The sequence below is a fragment of the Ctenopharyngodon idella genome, chromosome 21 (genome assembly GCF_019924925.1).
Source record: "Ctenopharyngodon idella isolate HZGC_01 chromosome 21, HZGC01, whole genome shotgun sequence".
Taxonomy (NCBI): Eukaryota; Metazoa; Chordata; class Actinopteri; order Cypriniformes; family Xenocyprididae; genus Ctenopharyngodon; species Ctenopharyngodon idella.
Window position 1 is genome coordinate 24,210,830 of NC_067240.1, and position 12,182 is coordinate 24,223,011.

Consider the following 12,182-nt stretch of genomic DNA (forward strand, 5'->3'; position numbering starts at 1 on the left):
TTTGTGGTCCATCACATCCTCTGGATCTCATCTGAGCACAGGACGGGCCGGCACGATCTCATCATCAGAGAGCAGTACACAACCTGCCAATAAAGACAAGATGACATGAAAAAGTGGAAAGGAGATGCACTTTGTAATGGACAACATCGAGATATGAAAGACTACGTGTGAGCCAAGCATTCTTCCCTAGATCAATTTACATATTTTTACAGTGGCTTTTTTTAAAAACTTGAATAGTTTATTCAAATAAAGGGGAGCTTTTAATGTCCACCTCTGACAAACGGCATTCAATAAAAGGAGCATACGCTCGTGTGGGGCGAGATGGGCCACTGCCAAATATTTTTGAAATGGCTTGTGCCGGAGCAATCTGAAGATTAAAAACATCTCTTGAATTACAATGACACATCACAAAATAAAATTAATGCAGTATTTTCATTATAAGGATTGAGTCCCAGAGTGTTTGACCATCCATTAGTTGAAGGGGGAAGGGACGACACCAGATACTACAATGATTCTGGTGTCAAAGGCCTTTTAGGCAAATATGCAGCATCTCACTCCATCCTCAGTGAAGAGAGAGAATACAGAAGACTTCAGATACACAGAGAATCAAAATCCATTATACTGCTAAAGAACATTATTATTATTAATAATTATATCAAATATCAAAATAAAAGTATTTATTACATTTTTGTTATTGAAGTAACCAGACTAGGGAGTCCAGGTCTAGTTGTTATACACTTTTCACTCTATTGAACATTTAAACCATAAATAAATGGTGAGAAATTAATTAATAAATTGTATGAAATTCTTTTTATCTTTTTTATCCCATAGGCTTTGTGGTTTATTCAGACTTGAGAAAAGACAATCCATCAAATGTTATAGAGGCATTATATTACAGACGTAAGATTAACAAAAGACGTAAAGAATAACTAAACACGTAAAAATTAACACCTTCAACACACCTGCCCGGAAGTTTCTAGTATGCCTAATTAAACCTTGACTAGCAGGTTCAGGTGTGTTTAAATGGGGTTGGAGCTAAACTATGCAGGACAGTGGCCCTCCAGGACCGAGTTTGGAGACCCCTGGTCTATACTATACTGATAGCATTTTTTTAAGTGACTGAGATCTCGTCTCTTATCGCGAGCTTTGGCACCACCGTGTGGATACTCAGAAGACCAGCACTTTAACCTTATCTCTGTCTCCGAGTCTGTTACCTAATGCCCTTCTGAACAATATGAATTTTATGATATGCACATATCAGAAAGTAATTTGACAAAAGCATACATTATGTAAAGAATTTGAATTTATACAAAAGCTATTTGGTGTGCAAATTAAAAAATAAAGGAATACAGAGAATAGAAATAACAGAATTTGTTCCCTCAAACAGTTTTATATCAGTTTTCTATTCTAATGGTGTTTGTCGCAGTGCCGGCAGTCAGCAATGGTGACAAGCTCGGTCTCATTCAAACGTGTCTTATAAAGAAATTGATTTCACTCCGTTGGCATTGTGAGTCTATTTGAATCAAACAAGTTCTTATTATTTAGAAGTTAGAACTCAGCAAACAAAGAACGTTTTGGTTTAAGCACATGACTTGCAGTGTCAGAGGGGAAACATGTTTATGAAGCATTTGCTTCAGCTGTATTTTCTGCTATTGCTTGTTGCAAGTTCATGCTGGAAGACGGCTGACTGATTTCATTACTAAAGTTTTTTTCCCCCAATAAACATTATAGGTGATTTTTTTTTTGTTTTTGTTTGTTTGGTTTTTTACACAATTTTTGAATACTCATGTATGAATTTTTACTTTGGAACTCACATTGACAGACGTTTTTCCTACTAGTCGCATGTAAATCACTATCACTATTATTATTATTAATTTATTTTTTAATGATCTTGCTTTTAGAAGTCTTTTATTAATACTTTATGTGAAAAGGTTTAATGCTGACAGTCACAGTAACTTCATATAGGGAGCAATTTAAGGTTTTTTTTAACACTAAGAAGCCTATAAAAGATCCATGCTAATGATCTTTCATAAAAATGACAACAACTCAATGACTGTCACGTACAGAAGAAGGCAGACAAGTGGTGCAAAATAAAAGTCTTTTATTTCAAGAACGCAGGTAACAGAGATCGGTGATGTAATGCAGGTAAGAACGGCAGTCACAGAATTTGCAGGTGAACTAGCTGAAGGTAATGGTGATTTTTGATTGTTGTCTTCGTGCAGGCAGTGAGAGGTGAGAACAAGTTGGTTTAGAAGTCTGTGTGTAATTAACAGGTTTTTTGACTGAAAGACTTCAGGTGGCAAAATGAACAATACATTTTGCAATTCTAAGTATAGGCCTACTGGAACTCCAGCAGAAAGCTTTGCTACTTGTTCATATAAGCTGTGGTATTTTTATATACTTTAGTCACACTATCCAACGTGATCTCATGATATAACGTGTGTATTTTTACGTAAATTGTGGTTCTACCACACGTACATTTACTTACGTTTTCATACGCACAAAAACGTACGACATTGATGTATTTATAGCACTAAAACGTAAAAATACTTACGTATCAACAGCAAAAAACCGTAAATCATGCAACGTAAAGTATGTATATGAATTCCCATGTATTAATATTAAAATCGTGGCTTTAATGATTTAACGATGTTTTTAGTCGAATTTATTGAAAGCAGTTTACTCATCTACTTAATATGAAATAACATTTCTGTTCGTGACTTGCTGCTCGTTTCGGAGGATTACATAATGTTAAACAAGACTACAATTTGAAACCTTATGAATAAAATTTCTGTAATTGTTTAACCATTTTGTAATATTTAGTTTGTTTGCTGTGAGACACAGAAGGCGTTTTCTCCTATGCAGCGACTGACAATACAACCATAAGATACACCAAAGCACAACATAAATTCACAAATCACATCCATTTTTTTTGTTCGCTGTACTCCAAATCTTTAGAATCCATATGTTTGTAAGGAACAGATCCAAATTCAGCCCTTTATCCAGTGATCTTCATCTTCATTCTTAGCAACAGCGAAAGTCAGTTAAAGCTCGCGCTCGTTATGATTCAAATTTGAAAGTAGAGCCACCCTCGAGAAGCGTTACGACATGGTTTACGGCACTGATATCGAACGCTCATTGGTTCTCACCTGCTTCGTCACAGATTGCGACATGCCGCATTTCAGTGGATTGACATTTGAAATGAGTGCGCGCCTTCACGGAGAGAAGCCGGATTTATCATATTTTCATGGATTAAGAAGTTAAATTCTGCTCTGTACCCTATACAAAACTATTACCACCAGAGAGGACTATGACTGGAACTCATCATCCTTTGAACTACTTTTTGTACCACTTTTGACATTTTCGCAAAAAAATAAATTATTGTGGTTACGCTTGTTTGTCTGTCATTCTTTTATTTATAACAGGTAGTTTAAAGAAATGGTTATGGGTAGGTTTAGGGGTAGGTGTAGGATTAGTGGCTCAAAATATCGTTTTAATGTTATATTTTTACTGTCATTTTCCTACACATTTCTGTTCTTTATGTTTTATTCTTTTAACATTCTGTATAAAATGGGTAGGTTTAGGTTCGGGATGGGGTTTAGGGATCTTACATTTATCTACAAAACGATAAAATGGAAATTATACAAATATCTTTATGACATGAAAGATTCGTAAATATTTTACGTTTTTTCGCTGTAAAAACGTATTTTTACGTTTTAGTTCCATAATTACGTCAATATTGTACGTTTTAGCACCTTTCTAAACGTACAAAAATATACGTTTTGTGTCTTTGAAAGTTACGTATTAATACCTACGTATTATCAACACTACACTTATTGTCTCTGGCTGCTGTCTGTAATGTGTGGTGTTGTGTCTGCTGTATACTGAATACTGTCCTCTCTACATTAAAGGATATTGTTGAATTAATCGTTCTTGATTGCAAAACCGTAAAACTAATACATAAGTACCTGGTTTCACAGAAAGGGCTTAGATTAAGCCAGAAGTATAGGCTTTAGTTAAATTAGCAGCACATATAGCTTTTACAATTCCTTAAAAAAAAAATAACTGGTGTGCATCTTGAGACCAAACAATGACACAGACTTATTTTGAGATAGTGCAAGTTGGTTTCAGTTATAACAGCTCAAACATGCATTTTAGTCAGGAACTGGGCTTAAGCCTCGTCTGTAAAACCAGGCAAAGAGATCAATAAGTACTAACAGATAACATGATGCATAATACACCTAACAATAAATGACATTGACAACAAGTTTTTTGTTTCTGTGTCACCATTTTATTGCCTTTATTGACTTTTTTTCCAACACCAGTTTTGAATTATTTTCTAGTTTTGATTAAGCTCTGCTATGCTGTTAATGTACAACTTGGGAATTTTACAAGAAAGGATTTTGTCTTCTGTTATACTTCATTAGAATAAAGAACATCATATAAGATAACTATTGTTAATGCAAATTTCTTACTTCAATCTACATATTAAAAATTGGAACAATCAAAAATCATCTTTTTACATGTATTGCTTTCATTACATTCATTAGTCTCACTGTGTTGTGCTTGGAAAACTGCAACATCACCCAAAAAAAAAAAAGATATTAATAAATGTATAGGCATCGGTATCGGTGAGTACCAGAAAAAAAAAGTATCGGTACTCATACTCGGTCCTTAAAAAAATGGTATCGGTGCATCCCTACTTTCCAGTAAATGTAACATTACAGTAGTTACAATACTTAAAATAGAATGTTAAAGAAATGCTAAACTACTTGTACAATTACTTGTCATGATGCCTCACATGATAATAATGGGAAAAAAAGGAAGGAGGTTACTGAGCTAATTCTTCAGTTAAGAAACAAGTTAAATCACTCCTTTGAATATGCAGATCATCGCCACAGCTGCATCACTAAAAATTACGGTCATCGATGATTTTAATGGCACTCTTCACCCAGCTCAGGGTTCACACAGATACGAAGACCCTTCTGTGTGACAAGACTGTTAGAAGGTAAAGATCACTGTAACTCAACACAGAAAACTTACAAACATACACAATAAAATGAATTTCCATTCAGCAATCTTTATGATGACAAATTGAAATTACACATTATGAAACTTTAATACAAGCATTTGCATCTACATTTACAGAAATAGGAATGGAAATTAAAACAGGCAATTGCGAAACTCACATGACTGCAGGCTTAAAGCAATCCGATCTCGTCTCTCTGTAAGAAACTATTTTAGCGACGGGGATTTTTCTTCTCGCATAACAGTTAAAACAGCATTCGCCTGGAATGTTGGCATCAGTGTTGAAAAAAGTCATTTTTTTAAAATGTAATGAATTGATTCATCATAAACATTGTAACACTAGACATCACATTAGACATCACTCTTAGAATTGAGTTTCACAACACTGATAAATGATGGTTGGGATCCCAAAAGGGATGTGGAATGGCAGAAGGTAGCTAATAAGCGTAAGAAGTAAAAGAGTAATGGTTCAGGAACAGAAACAGACGATACAGTTAAAAGAGTGAAAGGACATGATATTGGAACATCTGTCTGTGAACCTCAATTCAAAGTTATTGTGACTTTCGAAGACAATTTCCATCTGATTTCGATGGCTAAGGCAATAGAGAAGGAGGTAGGAAAGGTCAAGTTTGCTTGAACAATAAACTAATTCTAATTCACACTATCAACAAAGCTCAGCAAGAGAAGATACTTAAGATGCAAACGTTGGACCGGAAGAATATTAAGAGACACATTCCTGGAACAACAGCTAGGCTAAGAGGAGTTATATCGGAAGTTCCTCTATCTATAGGCCCTTTTCACAATGACATCACTTCTGCCTATCTATAAAGCAGTGGATCTGTAGTTCCGTCTTACCTTCGCGCCAGAGACTTCTCGGGAAAATGCTTCAATAACTTTAAATGCAAACTGTTTATGCCAAGAATTTACACAGTCGGGTTCTTTTGGTAAGGTTATTTATTATTTCCTTTCTGCCTTGCTTAGGGTTTCTACGAGCAGAAACTTTAGCAATGGTGTGTCCTTGAACAAATCTGTCAGCCTATTTGGAATAACAAGAATATTGTCTTTAAAAACAAATCTTTATTTTTAGAAATTGGTAGGCTATGATAACGCTATTGTTCTTGTGAGATTTATTTACGAGTAATGGACACCTGAAAGTAGCACATCCACATATAATACTCCGAAGAATTAATGGTGTGAAGATTCGAGATCATTTTACATCATACCAGTTTAAACTGAACTGGTGCAATATATTAAGATTGTATAATTTGTAAGAAGTGTATTGAAAATACAAAACGGAAGTATATGTTCATTTAATGTTATTCTCTGGAGAAATAATTTGAAATAAATGCTGCTATAACAATGAGTACTGTTGTAAATCCTCTGTATATTTTTGTATGCAACAGTCTGCAATAAAGAGATGAATTATGACGTTTTTTTTTTTTTTTTTTTTTTTTTACTATGGTAAAAATGCCATGTACAGGAGTCAGTTTTTACAACATGAACAGTCTTCATGTAGAAATAGTATTATATTAAACACAATTTTTATTTACTTATTATTTATGTCATATTTGTCGAAATAAAACTGAAAAAATAAACTCATTGATATTTAAAAAGAATACGTTTATGTTGATCTTTATTGTACATACAGGCACTGAAATAAGTAGTACATTAAGCATTGAACTAAAAGTATTTTTTCTTGAATTAAAAACGTTAAAAACGTTTATTTCACAAATACTGACAAATCCATATGCTACATCTGCAATAAAGACAGCAAAGTTTGCAAGTTACTGCGGGATGTTTACAGCTTCAGTGCTCCGTATTCAACTCCTCCTCCGACTTCAAGCAGCAAGTCTTGCAGATCGGTAAGTTCGTTTGAGATCTGCCAAACACCTCGCCTTGAATTTACATGCAATTAGGCGACTACAGTCAACCTCTAACCACATTTGTGGCATATGTACTATTGGGTGCACTTTATTCGAGCTAGAGCTAGTGCTAGTATTCCACTATGCTGACGGAAGTGAGGATCCACTACTTCGAGTCCAAACGGAAGTTGTGTGACGTCATGTGAAAAGGGCCTATTACTATGGATGAAATCAAGTCGGAATTGAAAGGGGGAAAGTCAAAGATGTAAAAAGACTAATCAATAAAAAGAATGGAAACAAAACTGAAACTCTGTCAGTCATGATTGAATTTGAAGAAAAAAGGCCAAGCAAAGTCCTATACCATGTTTTAAATGCCAACGTCTGGGACACATAGCTAGCCAATGTAAGGGTAAAGAAAGATGTGCTAGATGTGGAGGTCAGCACGAATATGGGAATTGTGAGGAAGATGCCCCTGTGAAAGGCTGTAACTGTGGTGAACAACATAGTGCAGCTTATAAAGGATGCATGAAACAAATACAGGCCAAAGAAGCTTGAATAATGTTTCCTTTGCAGAAGCACTAAAGAAAGTCTCAGATGTAACCAAGCCTAAACAAAATGATGGTAACAAACCTGTAAAAGCAGGAAAAGAAAAAGAACTATTTAATCGGCAAAAAGAAATGCGTGGAGAGACTTCTGTTCAAATATTGGTAGAGAAACTGACCTAGGTGAGGTATGGAATATGGTTAAGAAAATGTGTGGGAAAAGAGTTTATAAAACAATTCCAGTACTTTTGAATGGGGATGAAACTGCTGTTACAGATGATTTACTAGGTATGGTATTTTCAGGAATATACAGTGGTAGTCACCTCACTGATTATCATAAGGAAAAGAAAGTAGAAATGTTAAGAGGAAATAAGCAGCTGCTTATTAAAAAGAAAGATGAAAATTCTCCTATGGATTTGGAATTTAATATGATGGAGCTAAAAAGAGCCATTATAGGAACTAAAAATTCGGCCCCAGGACAAGATCAGCTGAGTTATATAATGTTTAATAATCTACCAGAAGAGGCATTAAAGATCATTCTAGAACTATTCAACAAAATTTGGCGAGAAATGAAACAGAAAAGACAATTAGTATGAAGAAAATAATGATGACAGTGTATTTCGATATAGAAAAAGCGTACAATACCATGTGGAGAGAAGGGTTATTAATTAAAATGAATAATCTAGGAATAAGTGGAAGACTTTTTAATTGGGTAAAGAGCTTTTTAACAAATAGGTCGATAATGGTAAAAGTAGGATCTGAATTTTCTGACATTTTTAATATTAATAATGGAATTCCTCAAGGTAGTGTGGTCAGTCCTGTTCTATTCAATATTATGATTAATGATATGTTTAGCGATGTAGGGTCAGGGATTCAATTAGCCCTTTATGCTAATGATGGTGTAATTTGGAAATGAGGTAAAAATGTTAAGTATGTTAATAACAAAATTCAGGAAGAAATTAAAAATGTTGAAAAATGGTCTTATAAATAGGGTTTTAAAATTTCACTAACAAAATCATGTTATATGTTATTCACAAAAAAAAAGAAATAAAATTATGAAACAAGATTGGCATTATATAATGAAAATATAGAAAAAGTTGAAGAATTTAAATATTTGGGATTATGGTTGGATGAAAAATAATCATGGAGGAAGCATATTAAAAATATTGAAACAAAGTGTAAAAAAGTTATAAATCTTATGAGATGTATATCTGGCATGGAATGGGGAGCAGAAAGGGAAGCTCTTTTAAGTATATATAGAGCACTGATGAGATCAACGTTAGATTATGGATGCATGATATATGGAGCTGCGGCCAAAATTTATTTAGAGAAATTAGACAGAATGCAACATAGAGCATTAAGAATTAGTATAGGAGCAATGAAAACTACTCCAATTAATGCACTATTGGTGGAATGTAACGAAACCCCTCTAGATTTAAGACGGAATAAACTAGCTCTTGCTTATTGGTTACGACTAACATTATACACTACTGTTCGAAAGTTTGGGCTCAGTAAGAATTTATTTTTCTTTCTTTCTTTCTTTCTTTCTTTCTTTCTCTTTCTTTCTTTCTTTCTCTTTCAGATCTAAAACCTTTGAACGGTGTAGATCTAAAGCTAAGTAAAGTCTTTATGTAAAGATAATGAACTCTATAGTCAGATTACTTCTTCACGGTCAAAAACTGTGTGCTTCCCTGCTACCAATACACACCTGTTGTCTCATTACCCAGGTGTCCTTTAATATACAACGTCAGAGCGCCACCAAATGGACAAATATATAATTGCATTAAATTGGCTCCTATACACCTGCCCTTTAATTGCTTATGGCAGGAAGACATAACATTTACACAATATATACCTAATGCTGAGTTCACACTGCACGATTTTCAAAGTCGTCAGATCACTGTTCTTTTCGCACTGCACGACTATCTGGGGTAGCATTCAGTCGCTGATGTGTGCACATTGCATGATGGATCGGCGACAGGGGGTTTCACACTGCATGCCTTTACAATAGGAAGAATTGCAGACAGCTCTGTCTGGTCCGTAAACTACGTTTCGTGCAGTGTGAACTCGGCATAAAGGAGCCATAACAATTAAAGCAACATATACAGACATTTGGTCATAAATTCATAACATTGTTACACTTGTAATCACAAAACCGCTTTCACTTCAATCATTTACCTACAACAGGTCATTCCAGAACACTTTTAGTTTTATCTTTACTGTGCGTACTAAATTGGATTGGTACCAAAGTCAGTACTTTTGACAACTCTAGTCTATTCAGCAGTTTTCTCAATTTGATCATCCAAGCAACTGTCACTTTCAGTCTTTTCCACTCTGAGAAGTAGATGATAAAATGTAAGTTTCATCTGAGAAATTTCTTTGAGTAATTGAGATGAAGACACTGGTTGAAAGTTTGTAAAGCTACTGGATGGAAGGACCAATTGAGAGTGGTCTATGTCAGGTGGAGAGAGGTGTGATCCAATATCCTGTATCTTCTGAACAAAAAAATTCTGAAAATTGTGTGCACGTCTCAAGATTGACAACAGGAACTGAACAAACAACAGGGTTAAGAACCAAATTTATGGTTTTGAAGAGTACTTTTGGCCTATTGGTGTTTTTTGCAGTCATGTTTGAGAAATATTTTGATTTTGCCTCATAGACAGGATTTTTGATAAGCAACTAAGCAGTCTTTTAAAATTTGGTATAGAGACTTGGAGCCCATCTTTTTTCCACCTGAGGACTAGATCTAGCCTTACACTTTTTATGCTTCTACGGCAGAAGTCTGCATTTGAATGAGTTTCCGAAAATCGTGGCTAAGCCACCACCATGTCCACTTGGCCTAGGAGTGCTGTAGAAAGAACAGTCAGAAGGGGATAGTTCACCAAGAGACGACAGTTCACCATTCTTTAACCATGTTTTGTAGTTTAGATGATGCAGATCTAGAGACAAGTAAAAAAGGCAATAAAGAGACCTGGGACACTGTGGAAAAATCAGTAAAAGCATATAAAAACCCATGACAAGCATCAGAAGGTAAAACATCCTACAGCCACGTATACTCAGCCAGATTTTAAAACCACATTAGCCAGCACACCAAACAACTAAGCCACTTCACAGCGCAAGTATATGGAAAAGGCAGCCCTTTCTAAGACCACCAAACTAGCGTACGACCGACAACCGATAATCCGAAAGAAAGTGTTAATTTACTAACGGAAGACGGAAGAACCACTTTGAGATTGAAGACAGTTTGATTTGCAGCTTGAGATGTTGCCATATCACCTCTGTTAATCTTCAAGCCTTTGTTAATCTTTTTCCTTCAGAATGTGAACTGCTAGTACATGAACATTTGCTGTGACCATTGATTGTACTCAAAACAGCCATTTTTGAGTACATGGCTCAGCATCTAATTCCAGTTGTTCCATTTTTTCCTCAATTCCTCCTGCTTTGTTTCAATTGCATGTTTAGTATTTAATGCAGTGGCGTGTGCCACAAGTGCAGCTCTCTCGGCCTGTATGTGCGCTGATACAGTGGTAAAAATACTGCTGCTTGAACAACATCATCATTAACATTTACATCAACCCCTTCAGATGTTATAGGTTACTATTCGCTCGGGATTAGTATTACCTGGTGACCTCTAGTCATTTGTAACAATTGCGGAGGTTCTCTGTGATCTTAATCCCATGTGAATTTGCCATGTCTGTAAATTTGTAAAGTAAGAATTCCCCCACAAATGACCTACCATATTTCGCAGAACATCAAGGTCCTATGATAATATTAGTCCCATGTGAATCGGCATCTCTGTGATTTGGCCAGGATATGGCGGGGTCGTATATCATTTTTTAAAATTTCATTGTTAGGTAATACAGTCAACAGTGATTCATGCGCTTCCTTAGCCTCTAAACGCAACTCATTGAAGTTTACATGCTTCGTACCTCAGATTCATATTCTTCATTATCTTGCATCAACCTTTTAATAGTCTCGATCATTTTGTGTGCTTCTCAGCTTTTGTAATGTCTTTCCACCAAAGCCTTTGCTGAGAGTTTAATTGGCCTTTTTTGCCCTTTTTTGCCCTTCAGGCTTGTTTTCATTACAAAGTCGTTAATTTGTCAAAGTGGTTTTCTCCACGGCCAAACACTGTTCATCCATATTACAAACAGTACTCAAACATGCAGTACAAAGAATAAATGTTTAACCTTTTGGCGACCAACGCATTGGATTGACGCATACAGTGCACAGCATAAATGAGGACACCCCCTATGAAACTTCTGAAAGTCAGCAATTACTCAATTACTTAAAAGACATGTTAGGGTTCTTTAGAGATCTAATGTTCCAGCAAGTCTGCTTATTCAATTACCAAAGAAGCATGTCAAAATTATACAGGAAAATAAGATTTTCTTATCAAGGTGATAAAATGTTGTGTAGCAAAAATGAGTATACCCTCCTAAAAGATACTAAATAAAATGAAATAAAAATTTTCTGGTGTAAGTTTAAGGCAATGTTTGATCAACAGGTAAGTATGTTGAACCAAAACACTTTTTCTTGACAATTAAAAGTGTTATATAGCCCACTGAATCATTCTCAGACTTAATGCTGACAACGATGGAACCACTTGGGAGAGAACTGTCAGGAGACTTATTTCTTAGCACAAAAGAGGACAGTGGTACAAGAGGATTACCAAATCATTGTTTTAAGTGTGAAAATATAGCAAAAGTAACACAGAAAATCAAAAACAATGGACTTGTGACAAGGCCCC

The 12,182-nt window shown here is 35.2% G+C and overlaps 1 long non-coding RNA gene across 1 annotated transcript in view; it reads right to left on the minus strand.

Moving 5' to 3' along the window:
• Positions 1–12,182, minus strand: part of LOC127503564 (uncharacterized) — a 17,719-nt gene continuing 5,537 nt past the window's right edge. Inside the window, exon 3 of the long non-coding RNA XR_007927119.1 lies at positions 1–83. This is a non-coding gene — a long non-coding RNA (uncharacterized LOC127503564). The remainder of the gene's footprint in view (positions 84–12,182) is intronic.